General features: G+C 42.1%; 1 protein-coding gene across 2 annotated transcripts in view; it reads right to left on the bottom strand.

Annotated features, from left to right (window-relative positions):
* RNF144B (ring finger protein 144B) overlaps positions 1 to 15,830 on the bottom strand; it is a 66,052-nt gene that overhangs the window by 43,842 nt on the left and 6,380 nt on the right. The window contains exon 2 of one of the 2 annotated variants that reach the window (XM_014060603.2): positions 13,208 to 13,283. The exons of the other annotated variant lie outside the window; for it this stretch is intronic. The gene's annotated coding sequence lies outside the window, so the exon portion shown is untranslated. The remainder of the gene's footprint in view (positions 1 to 13,207; positions 13,284 to 15,830) is intronic. 2 annotated transcript variants of the gene reach the window in all.

A 15,830-nucleotide genomic window follows, 5' to 3' on the forward strand; every position in this document is an offset into this window, starting at 1 on the left:
ATGGGCAGGAAGCTACAGGCAACTATTCTGTCTTTTAAAACATGTTTCTTTCTTTTCACATCCAGAGAAATATTCTGCCTTTTCAATATTTCCTAGGATATTTCATTTTTCTGGGAGAGGGCTTGGTGATAACTTCCCACATGTCAATTCTTCTCCATGGCGATTGTATCTGCAGACCTCTGAGTAGAAGCCCTGTTTCGTGTGTGGACTATTGCAATACACTGTACACAGGCCTGTTCTTGAAGACCATTTGGCAGTAAGGCTGGTCAAAATGCAGGGGCACAAGCAGTTGTGCATGCACCTCGGTGCACTGCACTCATGTACCATCTCTGTTACACAAACTGCATTGGTTATCAATATGTTCTATACCAATACGTCCTGGGGATCAACTATATACTTCTTCATGGCAAAGACCCTGGCATTCTGAGGGCCAGTTTTTCTTCTGACATTTCTGTCAGCCTTGTAAAATCTGGCAGTCTGTGTGTCTTTATGTCCTGACAAATGGTAATTGAAGTAAACAGTTTATTCTATCATGGCTCTTGTCCTTTAAAATGGCTCCTCCCCACTCCAAGAGTTCAGACTGCATCAAACCTTGCCAGTCTTCAAAAGGTCTTTAAAAACCTCTTTTTTAAAAAAAAATCTACATTAGTAGATTAAAGGGAATAGTAGTGTGATTGATATTGTTATGTAACTAATTAAGAAATAAAGAAATTATAGTATATTGTTAATTGCAGAAAAAAATTGAAAAAAATGCTCTCTATGTTAAAATTTAATTAAAGGATATATATATATATTGTTTATAGTAAAATATACCAATAGAGAAATATGGAATGATAATTTGGTGTACTTTGAAGGGGCAAGTGAAGATATTGTTCGTGTGTTAAGAAAAAATAAGTATAAAAATGAAAAATAATGGAAGAAAATAATTTGACCAAAAGTGAAAACAAAACTATGATGTAAAATGAATTATGTAAATGAGAGGATGAAAGATCCTATCAACACGTTGTTTCTATAATATGTGTAAACTTGTATGAAAAAGTAAAAAACTTTGGATTTTTTTTTTTCAAAAACCCTCTTTTTTCATAAACACTGGAGCAGCAGGTCACGGATATGTCAATCTGTTACATATTATTTGTTTTGTGATGTGTGTTTCCTGATATGTGAGTTCACTTTGGGTTCATTTTGTTTGCTTTTTTAGCATAAGAACATCTCGAGTTTTTAATTTCCACTCCCCCTAATCATTTTTGAGTGGGGACAGCCTTATAAATCCAAATTATAAAGAAGCATAAATGCATAAATACCGTAATACACAGCAAATATTTTGGCAATCCCAGTTGGGAGTTTTGGTGAACTGCAAATCCAAATGGTTTGCCAAATACTGGAATTTTAAAAAAAATCTGGTTTACTGAAATGCTAGTATCTTGGCTTGAAATCTATTAATGCTGCTTCTTTATATTCTGTACAGGGTGAGTTTCTAGAACAGTGTTTCTCAACCTTGGCAACTTGAAGATGTCCGGACTTCAACTCCCAGAATTCCCCAGCCAGCATTCGCTGAGTTGAAGTCCAGACATCTTCAAGTTGCCAAGGTTGAGAAACACTGTTCTAGAAGCATGTATTTTATGAGAAGTGGCTTAAAGACCTCATAAACATTTGCAAACCTAATCTAATTAAATAATTCATAGGTCTGGCTTGCCAGCAAACTTGTGTACTGCAATAGCAAACCAACTTTGAAGTTCATCAAGGTTGTACAAGCCTTACAGACAAAAGTCTAGGAAAGTACCTGTCCTAGACTTTTGAAAATGCTGCCATAAAGCAGAAACATAAATTATTTCTGCTATACAGACACATTTTGATTAAATGTGTTTTATCCAATAGCTTAGCTGGTTTGTTTTTACCCATTATATTTCTCCTTCATGAATACCGGAAGCCAGAACATACATTGCTTTTAAACTTTCTTCAAAGTAAGAACTTGGCCTGCACATCACATCTGTCCGAATATGTTATTCATACACGCAGGATTTTTCATATTAACAAAATGCAATCTGTGTAACATATCTCTCACTGTTCAGCAAAGCACCAAGGAACAATAATTGATGTTTGCGTGGTTCCACCACAAAACCGCGTTCGACTAAAGCGCGCTCGACGAAACCGCGTAGCTGACGTCATCACAGCGCGACGAAAAAAGCACGCTGTGAACGCTAAAGCTAAAATTAACCCCTAAACCTAAACCTAACCCCCCTAAACCTAATCCTAAACCTAACCCTTAACCTAACCCTTAACCTAAACCTAACCCTAAACCTAACCCTTAACCTAAACCTAACCCTAAACCTAACCCTTAACCTAACGCTAAACCTAACCCTAACCCTAAACCTAACCCTAACCCTTAACCTAACCCTAAACCTAACCCTAAACCTAACCCTTACCTTAACTTGAATCGGCTTGCTTTCAAAGCGCTATTTAAAGCACCCTTTTTTCTCCGCGGTCGCTGTTGTCGCCCTGCTGATGATGTCAGCGACGCGGTTTAATCGGGCGCGCTTTAGTGGAGCGCGGTTTTGTCGTGCCACGGTTTGTGTTGTATCAATCACCAACTTAAACTTTGTATATGCATGTACTACCAGATATTTAATCTTTTTGCACAAAAAAGCTAACAATTGTCCCTGCTTTCAAAAGGAAATTACACAATGAATGTTCATTGGATTGCAGAATCTCTTTCTATGAAAGTAATTGTCTTCCTCTAATGGGGTACAATGACAACTCTTTCACACAACAAACTGTCCCTTTCAAACATTACCAGGAATTTTGGCAACATCTTTTAGCAAACTCACAATCTACAAGCTACTGTTCTATAACGGAGGCAGCTATTCTTATTAATGAAGCAACAACGGTACACCGACACATCAAAGATTGTATTTATTTGGGGTGACAATTTATTTTCCATTTGATCCACCCATTCCATATCCCTCCGGTCTTCTTCAGGGCTCTCTTCCTGGCCAGGCCTTCCTTTTTCTATGCCCTGTAAAGTCAAGTGCATATTTGCCAATGTTTTATTACTATACACATAAAAGTAACATTTCCCTTAAGTCAACCATGACTCCTGATGATATCAAGAGCAAATCTATTTTGGCAACCTTACAGAGCTAATCCCTAGGCTCCTGAGTAAGGGAGAACAGAATGATCTGGATGGAATTATTGAACCAGCAATCCCAGTTCACTCTTCATTACATAAGGTCTGTTCTTCCTAACTTAAAATAAGCAGCAAGGTAGAATCAGAACATTGCAAAATTCTATTTCCAGTATTATTGCAGTACAGGGACTGTATGACATAGGACGCAATTGTGTCCCAGAATTCTTAATCAGTATAAAGATATCTTCAAAGAGAACATGGCGTCAGCTTCCAGTGAAATAATCAGGAGAGTCGCCATGGCTTCATTTTGTAGACTCTCAGCATTTATCTATAGTGTAGCATCAGCATTTCTGTCCATTCGGCTTAGCAAAAAGCCACTACTTTATCCTGTTGATCTCTGGCGTCATTGAACATCCTAAGATATATTGTATGCATCAATGTATAAATGTGTCTTTGTTTTGCTGATAAATGTTGTTCCATCAGTAGAATGGCACAACTTGATGCAATCATATATAACATACAACCAGGATTAACTAGTTAGTTGGCTGTCACTAAATTTTTTATGATTATCTAATCAAGGCATTTATGATTGAAAATAGTAGAGTTTTCATCAGAAAATAGAACTTAATTAGAATTGCCCACTGAAATTCTTTATTTGTAACATTATTGTACATTCTTTCTCCATAGAATGGAGGCAAGGAATGTTGCAGGTCCCATCCCCGAGGGAGATATACCTGATGGGACCCAGAAGAAGGGCCTTCTCCATGGTGGCTCCCTCTCTCTGGAACATCATTCCCCCAGAGATTAGAATGGCCCCCACTCTAACACTCTTCTGGAAGACACCCCAGGCCTGGGGAACGCAGAGCGAGATGGAGCGAATTGGATGGCTCGTGTGATGTGTTGTCGACAGGGTGGAGGGTTATTTTATTATATTATGTTATTAATTTATTATTCTCTTTTATTAGTTTTATTGTTTTTATATTGTTTTGTGTGTGTGTGTGTGTGTGTGTGTGTGTGTGTGTGTTTGTAGATTTTCATGGGTGTAGTTATGCTGGTTTTGTTGTATTTGGGTGTTTTCCCGTGTAAGATTGAGATTGTCTTGGCAACGTTTCGGCGTGGTCTCACTCGCCATCTTCAGGCTGATGTTTTAAGCCGAAAACCAGCATATATATACAAATATAAACTGTATATATATATAATATTCTTGTGAGCTGCCTTGAGAGACGCAGTGGCTCAGTGGCTAAGATGCTGAGCTTGTCGATCAGAAAGGTCAGCAGTTCGGACGTTCGAATCCCTAGCGCTGCGTAACAGAGTGAGCTCCTATTACTTGTCCCAGCTTCTGCCAACCTAGCAGTTCAAAAGCATGTAAAAATGCAAGCATAAAAATAGGAACCACCTTTGGTGGGAAGGTAACAACATTCCGTGTGCCTTTGGCGTTTACTCACGCCGGCCACATGACCACGGAAATGTCTTCAGACAACGCTGGCTCTTTGGCTTTGAAACAGAGATGAGCATCGCCCCCCTGGAGTCGGGAACGACTAGCACATATGTGCAAGGGGAACCTTTACCTTTACCCTTAAGCTGCCTTAAATCGCCATGTGCAAATAGGCGGCAATATAAATTTCCAAATAAATAAATAAATATGCCCATAGGAATTCTCTTTTATGATTTTCTCCCAGAAATTGGCCAGGATCAAACCTGCTTAACTTTACAGCTAAAGTGTATAAAAATATTCAATACACTGTCTGAGTGGGTTTCTATGTACTACAACTCTTAATATTTAAACAGTAGCCTACTTTTTTAGAAAATCAACATTTGACAAAGAACTTATACTTACTTTGAAACCTGCTGGTCCAAAAATCTAAGTCCTTAAGCTAAAGCAATCTTAACCTTTGAAACCTGTTAGTCTAAAAATCTGAGTCCTTAATGTATCATAAAGCAAACTTCTTTTTTTAAAATTGGCTTCGGGAAGTTTTATCTTCAACGCTGCAACACAGCATTTTTCTTTCTAATCTTTCAAGAACATTATGAGTATAGATTATAACAAAGTCTATTTAAAAATTAATTTCCCCACAGAATATTGGGAAAGACTAGAAGAGATAAGCAAATGCTAATGCTTCGTCCATTTAAAAGCACCCAATGTGAAGAATACATTATGTTGCTTGGAAGCAATAAAACACAACTAACAGGAAAGAGAGAGAGAAATTGAGTGGTAGTACGATGCAGCTATGCAAAATATTTTTTCTATCAAGATCTTTGTTATGCATAAAATGTGTTACTTTCCAAAGGCCAACAATAAATTAAAGCAGCTTTTCTCAACTTGGGGGTCCCCCAGAAGTATTGGCTCACCGTCTTGAGAAATGATGCAGATCATGGCACGACAAAACCGCGCTCGACTAAGCCGCGCCCGATTAAACCGCGTCGCTGACGTCATCAACAGGGCGACAACAGCGAGCGCGGAGGAAGAAGGGCGCTTTAAATAACGCTTTGAAAGCAAGCCGATTCAACTTAAGGTAAGGGTTAGCTTTAGGGTTAGCTTTAGGGTTAGCTTTAGGGTTAGGTTAAGGGTTAGGGTTAGGTTTAGGGTTAGGTTAAGGGTTAGGTTTAGGTTTAGGGTTAGGTTAAGGGTTAGGTTAAGGGTTAGGGTTAGGGTTAGGGTTAGGGTTAGGGTTAGGTTAAGGGTTAGGTTTAGGGTTAGGTTTAGGATTAGGATTAGGTTTAGGTTTAGGGGGGTTAGGTTTAGGGGTTAATTTTAGGTTTAGCGTTTACAGCGTGCTTCTGTCTCCGCGCTGTTGTTGCGCTGTTGATTATGTCAGCTACGCGGTTTCGTCGAGTACGGTTTAGTCGAACGCGGTTTTGTGGTGGAACCAATGCAGATTAGAATGGCAAACATTTTGTGGCACCATGTAAGAGAATGCTGTGATTGCATTTCTACGTTGTATGACATTTCAAAGCTGAGCAATTAGAATATAAAACAATGCTAAGAGCTGATACAGTTCATTAGTTATATATTTCCTGGCTGTTTTATTGGGCACTAGCTACATTCATGAATTTTATATACAGTAGGTACAATGAAAGCTGAAAACAGCCTATCAAAGATGTCAGCTTCCCTTACCAAGTAAGAATAAATACTTTAAGTAGAAAAGAGATTTTACAGCATCATAACAACTGTACCGTAATGGATGCATAATGGAATCAAATGCATAGCTGAGATATGATACAAGAAAGTGAAGATGACTGACAAGATCAATTTAGTTTGAGGGGTCTACCGCAACAATTATGAAAAAGGAATGAAAAGCCAACAAAATCCATTATCCTAACATGGATTCATTTTAATTGATTTTCCAACACTAAATGGAAACTTGAATAAGACTGGACTACTGCAATGCGCTCTAAATGGGGCAGCCCTTGAAGAGTATTCGGAGACTTCAACTTGTCCAGAACGCAGCCGCGCGAGCGATTGTGGGTGCACCTCGGTACACCCACGTTACACCTATCCTCCGCGAGCTGCACTGGTTACCGATCAGTCTCCGGATACGCTTCAAGGTGCTAGTCGTAACTTATAAAGCCCTTCATGGTATGGGATCTGGGTACTTGAGAGACCGCCTGCTGCCAATTACCTCCCACAGACCCATTAGATCTCACAGGGTTGGCCTCCTCCGGGTGCCATCTACCAGCCAATGCCACCTGGCTATTACCCGGGGGAGGGCCTTCTCTGTGGCAGCTCCGGCCCTCTGGAATGAGCTCCCCGCAGGGATTCGGACCCTCACCTCTCTCCAGGCCTTCCGAAAAGCCGTCAAAACCTGGCTTTGCCGGCAGGCCTGGGGGTGATGAGTTCCCTCCCCTCTCGACATGTATGGTTGTGCGACTGTTGTTTACTTTTATTATTTGTATTTTGTTTTTTATGTTCCCCTTTTTCCCCCTTGAATTGTTCGCCGCCCTGAGTCCTCCCAGAGAAGGGCGGCATGCAAATAATAAAATTCTATTCTATTCTATTCTAATAAGAGTTTGTCCAATTATGCAATAACGATCCAACCTTTGACAATCACTGATTCTGATCCCGCATATGAACTGTTCATTTCGCTTTTCGTTTGAATAGTGTTTCTCAACCTTGGCAGCTTTAAGATGCATGGACTCCAATTCCCAGAACTCCTCGGGCAGCGCATCTGGCTGAGGAATTCTGAGAGTTGAAGTCCACATATCTTCAAGTTGACAAGGTCGAAAAACATTGCTTTCGAGGCTGGCAGAAAGGAAGATGATACTGTGATAGTCTGGGAGTTGAAGACCACACAACTTCAAATTCCAAAGCTGAGAAAGATTGCATTAGATCAGGGGTGTCAAACTCAATTTCATTGAGGGCCGCATCAGGGTTGTGTTTGACCTCAAGGGGGGGGAGCATGGCTACCTTGATGTCACTCCTGTTGGGGGTGCCTGTGGTGGCCTGAGCACTCCACCAGTGAAAACAGGTCCCCGAGCTCCATTTTCGGTTGCAATGATCTCCTGAAACCCTCTGCCAGCAAAAATGGAGCTCAAGAGGGCCAGGTGTGATCCTCCCAAGCTCTGTTTTTGCCTGGGATGGCCTCCTGCAATGCTCTACCAGTGAAAACAGAGCTCAGGAGGGTCCTCCCGAGCTCCGTTTTTGCTGGCAGAGGCACTGCGGGCCAGTCCTTCACTGTTTCTAGGGGAACCCTGCAGGACTTGAGTTTGACAATCATGCATTAGATCAGTGTTTCTCAACCTTGGCGACTTTCAGTCCTGTGGACTTCAACTCCACAGGACTGAAAGTCGCCAAGGTTGAGAAACACTGCATTAGATAGAAGTCTTCAATTGAAATCATCCTACATACACCAGGAAGGAAGGAAGGAAGGAAGGAAGGAAGGAAGGAAGGAAGGAAGGAAGGAAGGAAGGAAGGAAGGAAGGAAGGAGGGATGGAGGAAGGAAGGGAGGGAGGGAGGGAGGGAAGGAAGGAAGGAAGGAAGGAAGGAAGGAAGGAAGGAAGGAAGGAAGGAGAAAGGCAGGCAGGCAGGCAGGCAGGCAGGCAGGCAGGCAGGCAGGCAGGCAGGCAGGCAGGCAGGCAGGCAGGCAGGCAGGCAGGCAGGCAGAAAGAAAGAAAGAAAGAAAGAAAGAAAGAAAGAAAGAAAGAAAGAAAGAAAGAAAGAAAGAAAGAAAGAAAGAAAGAAAGAAAGAAAGAAAGAAAGAAAGAAAGAAAGAAAGAAAGAAAGAAAGAAAGAAAGAAACCTCAAGTCAAGCACTGTCGTTTCTTTCATTGTTTCTTCATCATTTTTATCTCATTTTATTATTTATTTATTTATTTAATTCAACTTGGACACTGCCTGACTCCAATTGACTCTGGGTACCAACGGTAACCTAAACTAACACAAACCCAAAACAAAGCATCCTAAACCCAGGACAGTCCTAGAACTGTGTACAATTTTCAAAACAACATCTTTTATTTTTTTTTTAAAGTAAGCAGGCCAGTTTTGCACAAGCAATGTTGCGATATTTAGAGATCTAATGAAGGTTGGCAGAAGCAGGAGTGATATGCCATGCCCCAAGGCTATTGAAAAAAAAAAAGAAAATATCTCAGGCAGTAAATAATACACCAGAGCATTGCCAACACTTAGATCTATATTCAAAAGCTCTACTGGGCTGAAATCTGCTGCCCATTTCCCCAAATCCTCATTTTCCTGTGGAAAAGCTTTCTATTTTTCTCCCTTGCTGTTCATGTAGCTTACTAAAGAAATAATGTTCTTTGGCATATTTTTATGGTTGCAAATAGCAGAAGGTGTCAGTTTTGCTTTGCTTTGCCCAACTCTTCATTATTGTATGACTTCCTTGGCTGACTCTACTTTTCTGCCTGCAAAAGGTCCTTGGGAGACATTCCAGGAGAAAGTTTTTATGCCGAGATTTATGTGAATAGCAATAGCAGTTAGACTTATATACCGCTTCATAGGGCTTTCAGCCGTCTCTAAGCGGTTTACAGAGTCAGCATATCGCCCCCACAGTCTGGGTCCTCATTTCACCCACCTCGGAAGGATGGAAGGCTGAGTCAACCTTGAGCCGGTGAGATTAGAACTGCTGAACTGCAGATAACAGTCAGCTGAAGTGGCCTGCAGTACTGCACCCTAACCACTGCGCCACCTCGGCTCTTTTTGCTAACAACCTACTCCCTTCCCTGCAGACCTGCCATGCTTGCTTGCCTTCCACACGGCCTTCCTGGCAATCCCCAATGCCTGCTTGCCTTCCGAGGTTGGCATCCAGGCCAGGCTGGCCAGTGGGTGGGTGGGCAGGCAGCCCTTAATGAAGACGCAGCCACTGCTCTGGGGCTGAGAGGGGTGGTGGCAGCAGTGCTCTAGGAGGGCAGATGGTGCACATGTGCAACAGCCCCAGGACATCCACCTGCCGCCTGTCCTCCTGAAGCACCAACGCCACCTCCGCTGCCTCTTCGGCTCCCACTGCCGCTACTGCCAGTTTGCCCAATCCGGGGTGAACCGGGAGCAACCCACCTCTGCTCTGCTTGCGAGGTAATCCAGACAAGAAGCACACTCAGAACTTGTACTTGTACTTGTACTTGACGCCTCTTCACCCATCATGGGTATAGGCGACTTCCATTGAAATTTGACGCCACTGTTTTCGGTCCTGGGCTAAGGTTGTCAGGTGGTGCAGCCAGTCGCTATTATATGATTTTCGGCTAAGATTGAATGGGCGCATGACTATATCTTCAGCTTTCCGTTTGAAGTGACGCAGAGTGGTTAGACGAACACCTCCTTTTGGCCGTTTCCAGGTCGGACCAGGCTCTGCAAGCAGGGAAATTTTTGGGATTCGATTATCTGGCATTCTCAATGTATGGCCTAGCCAGCGCCAGCGTCTAAGTTCTATAATGGCAGATACATTTTCATTGATATCACATCTTCGGCGGATTTCAGCATTGGATATTCTTTCAGAGTACTTGATTTTCGTAAGTCTACGCAAGCAACGGTTTTGAAATCGGGCTCTGTCGACCCTTGGGACTGGCGTCCCCTTGGGTATATCCAGCCGAAACAGCTTCCATGGATCGCCGTATCCATTCCTTTTTAGGGCTAAACAATATCGGTTGCCTCAATGTGCAAACTCAGAACTATCTACTCTATTTTACTCTAAGATTACTTTAACAAAACCATGCAGGCCTGAAAGTAGATTTGAAGGACAGATGGAGCAAGCTTTAGCCACAGAAACCTATTTTGTCTATCTTAGCTCTCAGATGTTTTCCTTCAGGCCCCGTGCTTTGCCGTGCAAATTCCTGGGATGGTCATGTGGTTGTTTTTTTGTTGTTGTCAAAAAGCTCATACAATCCTGACTCAGAGCAGCAACAGATTCAAGGCTAACTCCCTTTTCTTGTTGTAGATATCAATCAGATCTTTATTAAGGTCACAGACCAGCATAAGGAGAGTGGAATATAAACAATAATTTTTAAAAGGATAAAACTATTATTATATACAGTACCTACGCAAACACCCACACACACAACAGCCATAAAGAGGATGGCGTTCGGAGGATTTAAAAAACAAGTACAACAGATAAAGAAAATAGTATAAAAGTATAAAAAATAGCTAACAATATGAGAACAAAACTAAAACATGTTTAAAAACAATCATTAAAAATCTAAAGGGAGAGGTAAGAACATCATATTGATTCAGGGAAACTTAAAATCTACTATAAAGGTAAAGGTTAAGGTTCCCCTCGCACTTATGTGCTAGTCGTTCCTGGCTCTAGGGGGCGATGCTCATCTCCGTTTCGAAGCCGAAGAGCCAGCGCTGTCCGAAGACGTCTCTGTGGTCATGTGGCCGGCATGACTAAATGCCAAAGAATGCTGTTACCTTCCCACCAAAGGTGGTTCCTATTTTTATGCTTGCATTTTTACATGCTTTTGAACTGCTAGGTTGGCAGAAGCTGGGACAAGTAATAGGAGCTCACTCTGTTACGCAGCGTTAGGGATTCAAACCACCGAACTGCCGACCTTTCTGATCGACAAGCTCAGCATCTTAGCCACTGAACCACTGCGTCTCTCAAGGCAGCTTACAAGAATATTATATGCTGTTAACTTCCCACCAAAGGTGGTCCCTATTTTTCTACTTGCATTTTGTATGTGCTTTCGAACTGCTAGGTTGGCAGAAGCTGGGACAAGTCACGGGAGCTCACACTGTTATGCGGCTCTAGGGATTTCAACCACCGAACTGCCAACCTTTCTGATCAACAAGCTCAGCATCTTAGCCACTGAGCCACAAATCTAGTATAGGGAGGACTAAATCTATCACAATGCAAGGAATTCTTAAACAACAAATTAAACACTCATTAAGATTAGTTTATGGCACAGATCCACAATGATGCACTGCTGCCCGGTACCTCACAACATTATAAGTTGTAGCAGGATTAGGATCTGCAAGCAACAGGAAGATGTGGAATTGTCCTATGCACTCTAGGTATTTATATTGTAATGGTGAGATGACACTAGTATGGATTTCTCTGTAATACAGGCACTGGAAAAATACGTGCTGTGTTGTTCCTGTGTGTCCCGAGTTACAAGGACATTGTCTCTCTGGGTAGGGAATTTTCCTGTTATCAGCCTTCAAGGACAGCTGAGGGTATGACATTGTACCAGGGTAAAGGTCTCTGGTTGTTAGGTATTTTTAGCTAGGTATGTCACAAGGGAGACAGAGTACCTATTGGATTCATTGGCAATAAAGTTTGGGGACTTGGCTAAGTCCAATTAGTGCTCTGTGTCTGCTACACACTGTTTAATGAGAGCTTTGGCCTGATCGTCATAACTCACGCTGAATGGAAAACCTGGAGAGATTTCACTTGCCATTGTTTGTTTCTTCAAAGTGAACCGAAAGTCATCCCTCAGAGTAAATGAGGCAAGACCAAATGTGAAAAGAAGGATAGGATCTAATCTGGGTTGGTCATCCAGTGGTTCTATCATCTGAGCTTTTGGACGTGAGCCCATCTTCAGTGCACACACTCTTCTAGAGAGAAGATCCCTGAAGATGGGCTCCAGTATGAGGCCGAAAACCTGAAAGACAAAACTGCTGGTCCCAGTGACCGATTCAGATTGGATACTGCAACATTATCCCGAGACACCTATATTCACCTTCATTCATGAAAAAAGCATAGTCTGAGCTAATAATTGAGTATGTCACCCACACTCTAGATTCCACTTTTATCAGGCCTGTCTCCAGTCTCAGGATGGCATTAGAGACCCATTTGGGGACTTATAACAATAGCAATAGCAGTTAGACTTATAAAGCGCTTCATAGGGCTTTCAGCCCTCTCTAAGCGGTTTACAGAATCAGCATATTGCCCCCAACAACAATCCGGGTCCTCATTTTACCCACCTCGGAAGGATGGAAGGCTGAGTCAATCCTGAGCCGGTGAGATTTGAACAGCCGAACTGCAGAACTGCAGTCAGCTGAAGTAGCCTGCAGTGCTGCATTTAACCACTGCGCCACCTCAGCTCTTTAAGCGGCTCTTTGAGTGGCTCTTTGAGTGGCTGATCTTAGAAATTTAGATTGAACAAGTTCTATTGATGCAAAATTCGGGAAGGGGATCTGAAGCACCATAAAGTAGTTGTGTTGTTGGCTTAGCTTCAAATAATTTGAGTGCGGGAAGTGTACAGTAGCCAACTCTCAAGTAATTTGAGGATGGCATTTTCAGCAGTGTATTCTCCATGGCGTTCCCTATGCTTGGCAGAATGAAGGACTATCTCCAGGAGACCTGCTCAACCTGGTGGCCATCGATCCTCCAGGAGTGGTTCTTGGGCTTTTTGGCAAATGTCATGATTTTGGTTTTCTGATATTTGAGCATCAGTTGGCCTCCTTGCACTACTGTGTTATCAAGGTTCTTTTAAGGCCAATGGATGCTTTTGAAAATATTGCTACATTGTCTTTATAGAGTAAAATGTATGCATGAGATATATGTCTTCCAATAACTTCTGAGTGTGGGTTTGGGTATGTATGAAATTTCATGTTGAGATGATGGCCCACCATGAAGTTAATACAGAAACTGAATAACACGGGGGTCAATATAAAGCCTTGTTTTATGCCTTACTCAGTTCCAACGGCACTGGTGAGATTGTCCCAGGAGTTACATCTTATTTTGAGTGAAGTCCCTTCATGTAGCACACCTATTAAATGAAGTAGATGTTGATCAGAAGGAGGCTTCTAGTTTTTCCCACAATTTAGCTTGGGATATAGAATCAAAAATTGCTTTGAAGTCTACGAAAGCAGCATGTAGGGAAGCTGTGCTGAAGGAGAAGCATTTTTCAATGAGATGATCGAATACTAGGCCAATCTACTATTGATCAATGGTAGATTGGTCTTCCCTAAAGCCAAATTGCTTCTCTCTTTCAGCCAGTACTGGAGTTTCCATTCTAGTGTCTTGCATAAAGTTTGCTGTTTATGTTGAGGAGGATAATTGGTCTATAATTGTCAGGATCATCCTTTACATTGTAAATGAATCAGTTTCCCTAGAAATAATATTTCCATAATTTCACAGTTTCCCAGAGGTGATGGAGATAGATGAAACAAAGTCCCCAGAATTCTTCAGAGGCCTGGGAAAGTTTAAAGGGAAGTTAGCAGTCTTCGATAGAATTTTACTGAAGCAATAATTCAGCACCAGGGGTTAGTTTCCGAATTTAGAACTGGATTTAGAATCAAATCAGACCCAATAAGTTAATAGTTAAGATTCCTAGTCAAAAACCACCTTTTGTAAATTCTTCCCTTTGAATTTTCTCAACCGTTATCTGCAGAGGTGGGATTCAGCCGGTTTGGACCGATTCAGGCAAACCGGTAGCTCTGACGATCAGCTGAGAGCGAACTAGTTCACTCCAATGATCAGGTTGGCCAACCCACCCACCCACCTACCCACCTGCCCTTGCGCTTTACTTACCTATATCCTCTCAGCTGATTAGCGCGGCAGAGCAGATTGCCACAATCTCAGCTGTGTTACTCCCCAAGAAGTAACATGAAAGATAAATTTCGGTAAAACTGTGCTCGTGCGCTCAACACAAAACATGCAATCATGAAACCGGTTGTTAAACCGGCAGGATCTCACCACTGGTTATCTGATTTGTGGATGAAGAAAAAGTGGATATGTATGTATCTTTATGCCCCATGAAATTTTCCCTACAGGAGTTTGGATACCTCCAAATCTTTTTCAAAGGCACTGTGTCATTGCAGTGAAAATCCATTTTAAAGATGAGTGTGTGGCATCTGACCATAAATAGGGCAAGGCTGATAATACATAGATCATTCCTTTCCATAAAAAGACAAAGCTGGTATACTAACATATGTTGAGGAGGAAAGTATTCCCAGCGGTTCACCGACAAAAGGGCGAACGACAAAACCGCGCCCGACTAAACTGCGGTGACAAAACCGTGAGTTCTAAAGCGCTCCGACGAATGAGCGCTGAATCGCGCCAACAACAGCGCAGCGACAGAAGCGCGCTGTAAAACTAACCCTAACCCTAACCCTAAACGTAACGCTAACCCTAACCCTAAACGTAACGCTAACCCTCAACCTAACCCTCAACCTAACCCTCAACCTAACCCTAAACCTAACCCTAACCCTAAACCTAAACCTAACCCTAAACCTAACCCTTATCTTAAGTTAAATCGGCTTTCTGTTGAAGCGCTGTTGTAAAGCGCCCTTCTGTCAACGCGCTGTTGTCGGCACGTTGATGACGTCGTGGTTTTAGCGACGTGGTTTTGTAGGCATGCTTTTGTCGTGCCCGATTTTGTCAGGTCACGATTTCCAGCCACCATTGCCATCTGGTTCAGTCTAGCCAAGAGCAAAAGTGTAATACAAGTAGTCCTTGACTTAGAAAAGTTCACTTAGTAACCGTTCAAAGTTACAAAGGGACTGAAAAAAGTTACTTATGACCACTTTTCACAGTTATGACTGTTGCAGCATCCCCACGGTGGCCTGATTTACATTTGGATGCTTGCAACTGACTCACATTTATGCCGGTTGCAGTGTCCCGGAGTCATGTGACCTTCTGACAAGCAGGGGGAAACCGGATTCACGTCACAAATTAGCACTTGTTACTAATTTAATACCTGCAGTGATTCACTTAACAAATGTGGCAAGGAAAGTTGTCAAATGGGGCAAAACCTACTTAATAAATTTCTCATATATAGGAAAAGAAATTTTGGGCTCAATTGTGATCATAGCAATAGCAATAGCAGTTAGACTTATATACCGCTTCGTAGGGCTTTCAGCCCTCTCTAAGCGGTTTACAGAGTCAGCATATGGCCCCCACAGTCTGGGTCCTCGTTTCACCCACCTCGGAAGGATGGAAAGCTGAGTCAACCTTGAGCCGGTGAGATTAGAACCGCTGAACTGCAGATAACAGTCAGCTGAAGTGGCCTGCAGTACAGCACTCTAACCACTGCGCCACCTCGGCTCTATTCATAAGTTGAGGACTACCTCTATAGTTCTTTATTACATTTATGGACCAGAATTCTGTAGGTTAATAAAATAAATGAATCCTGTTTCAAGTTAAGTACAATATAAACATATAATTGTAACTACATCTTCAAGGCAATCAAATAATGGCAAGTTTTACAGATGGTCTTACACTGTTTTGCTCCATTCAAGGAAGCTAAATTATATTAGTCTGACAGGAGCTGAGCAGCTGTACATAAAGGCTGTTAAATTAAATCCAAAAGAGC

This window comes from Thamnophis sirtalis, unplaced genomic scaffold (assembly GCF_051295495.1).
Source record: "Thamnophis sirtalis isolate CommonGarterSnake01/CBP01778 unplaced genomic scaffold, rThaSir2_p1.2 scaffold_2, whole genome shotgun sequence".
In the NCBI taxonomy this organism is placed as follows: domain Eukaryota; kingdom Metazoa; phylum Chordata; class Lepidosauria; order Squamata; family Natricidae; genus Thamnophis; species Thamnophis sirtalis.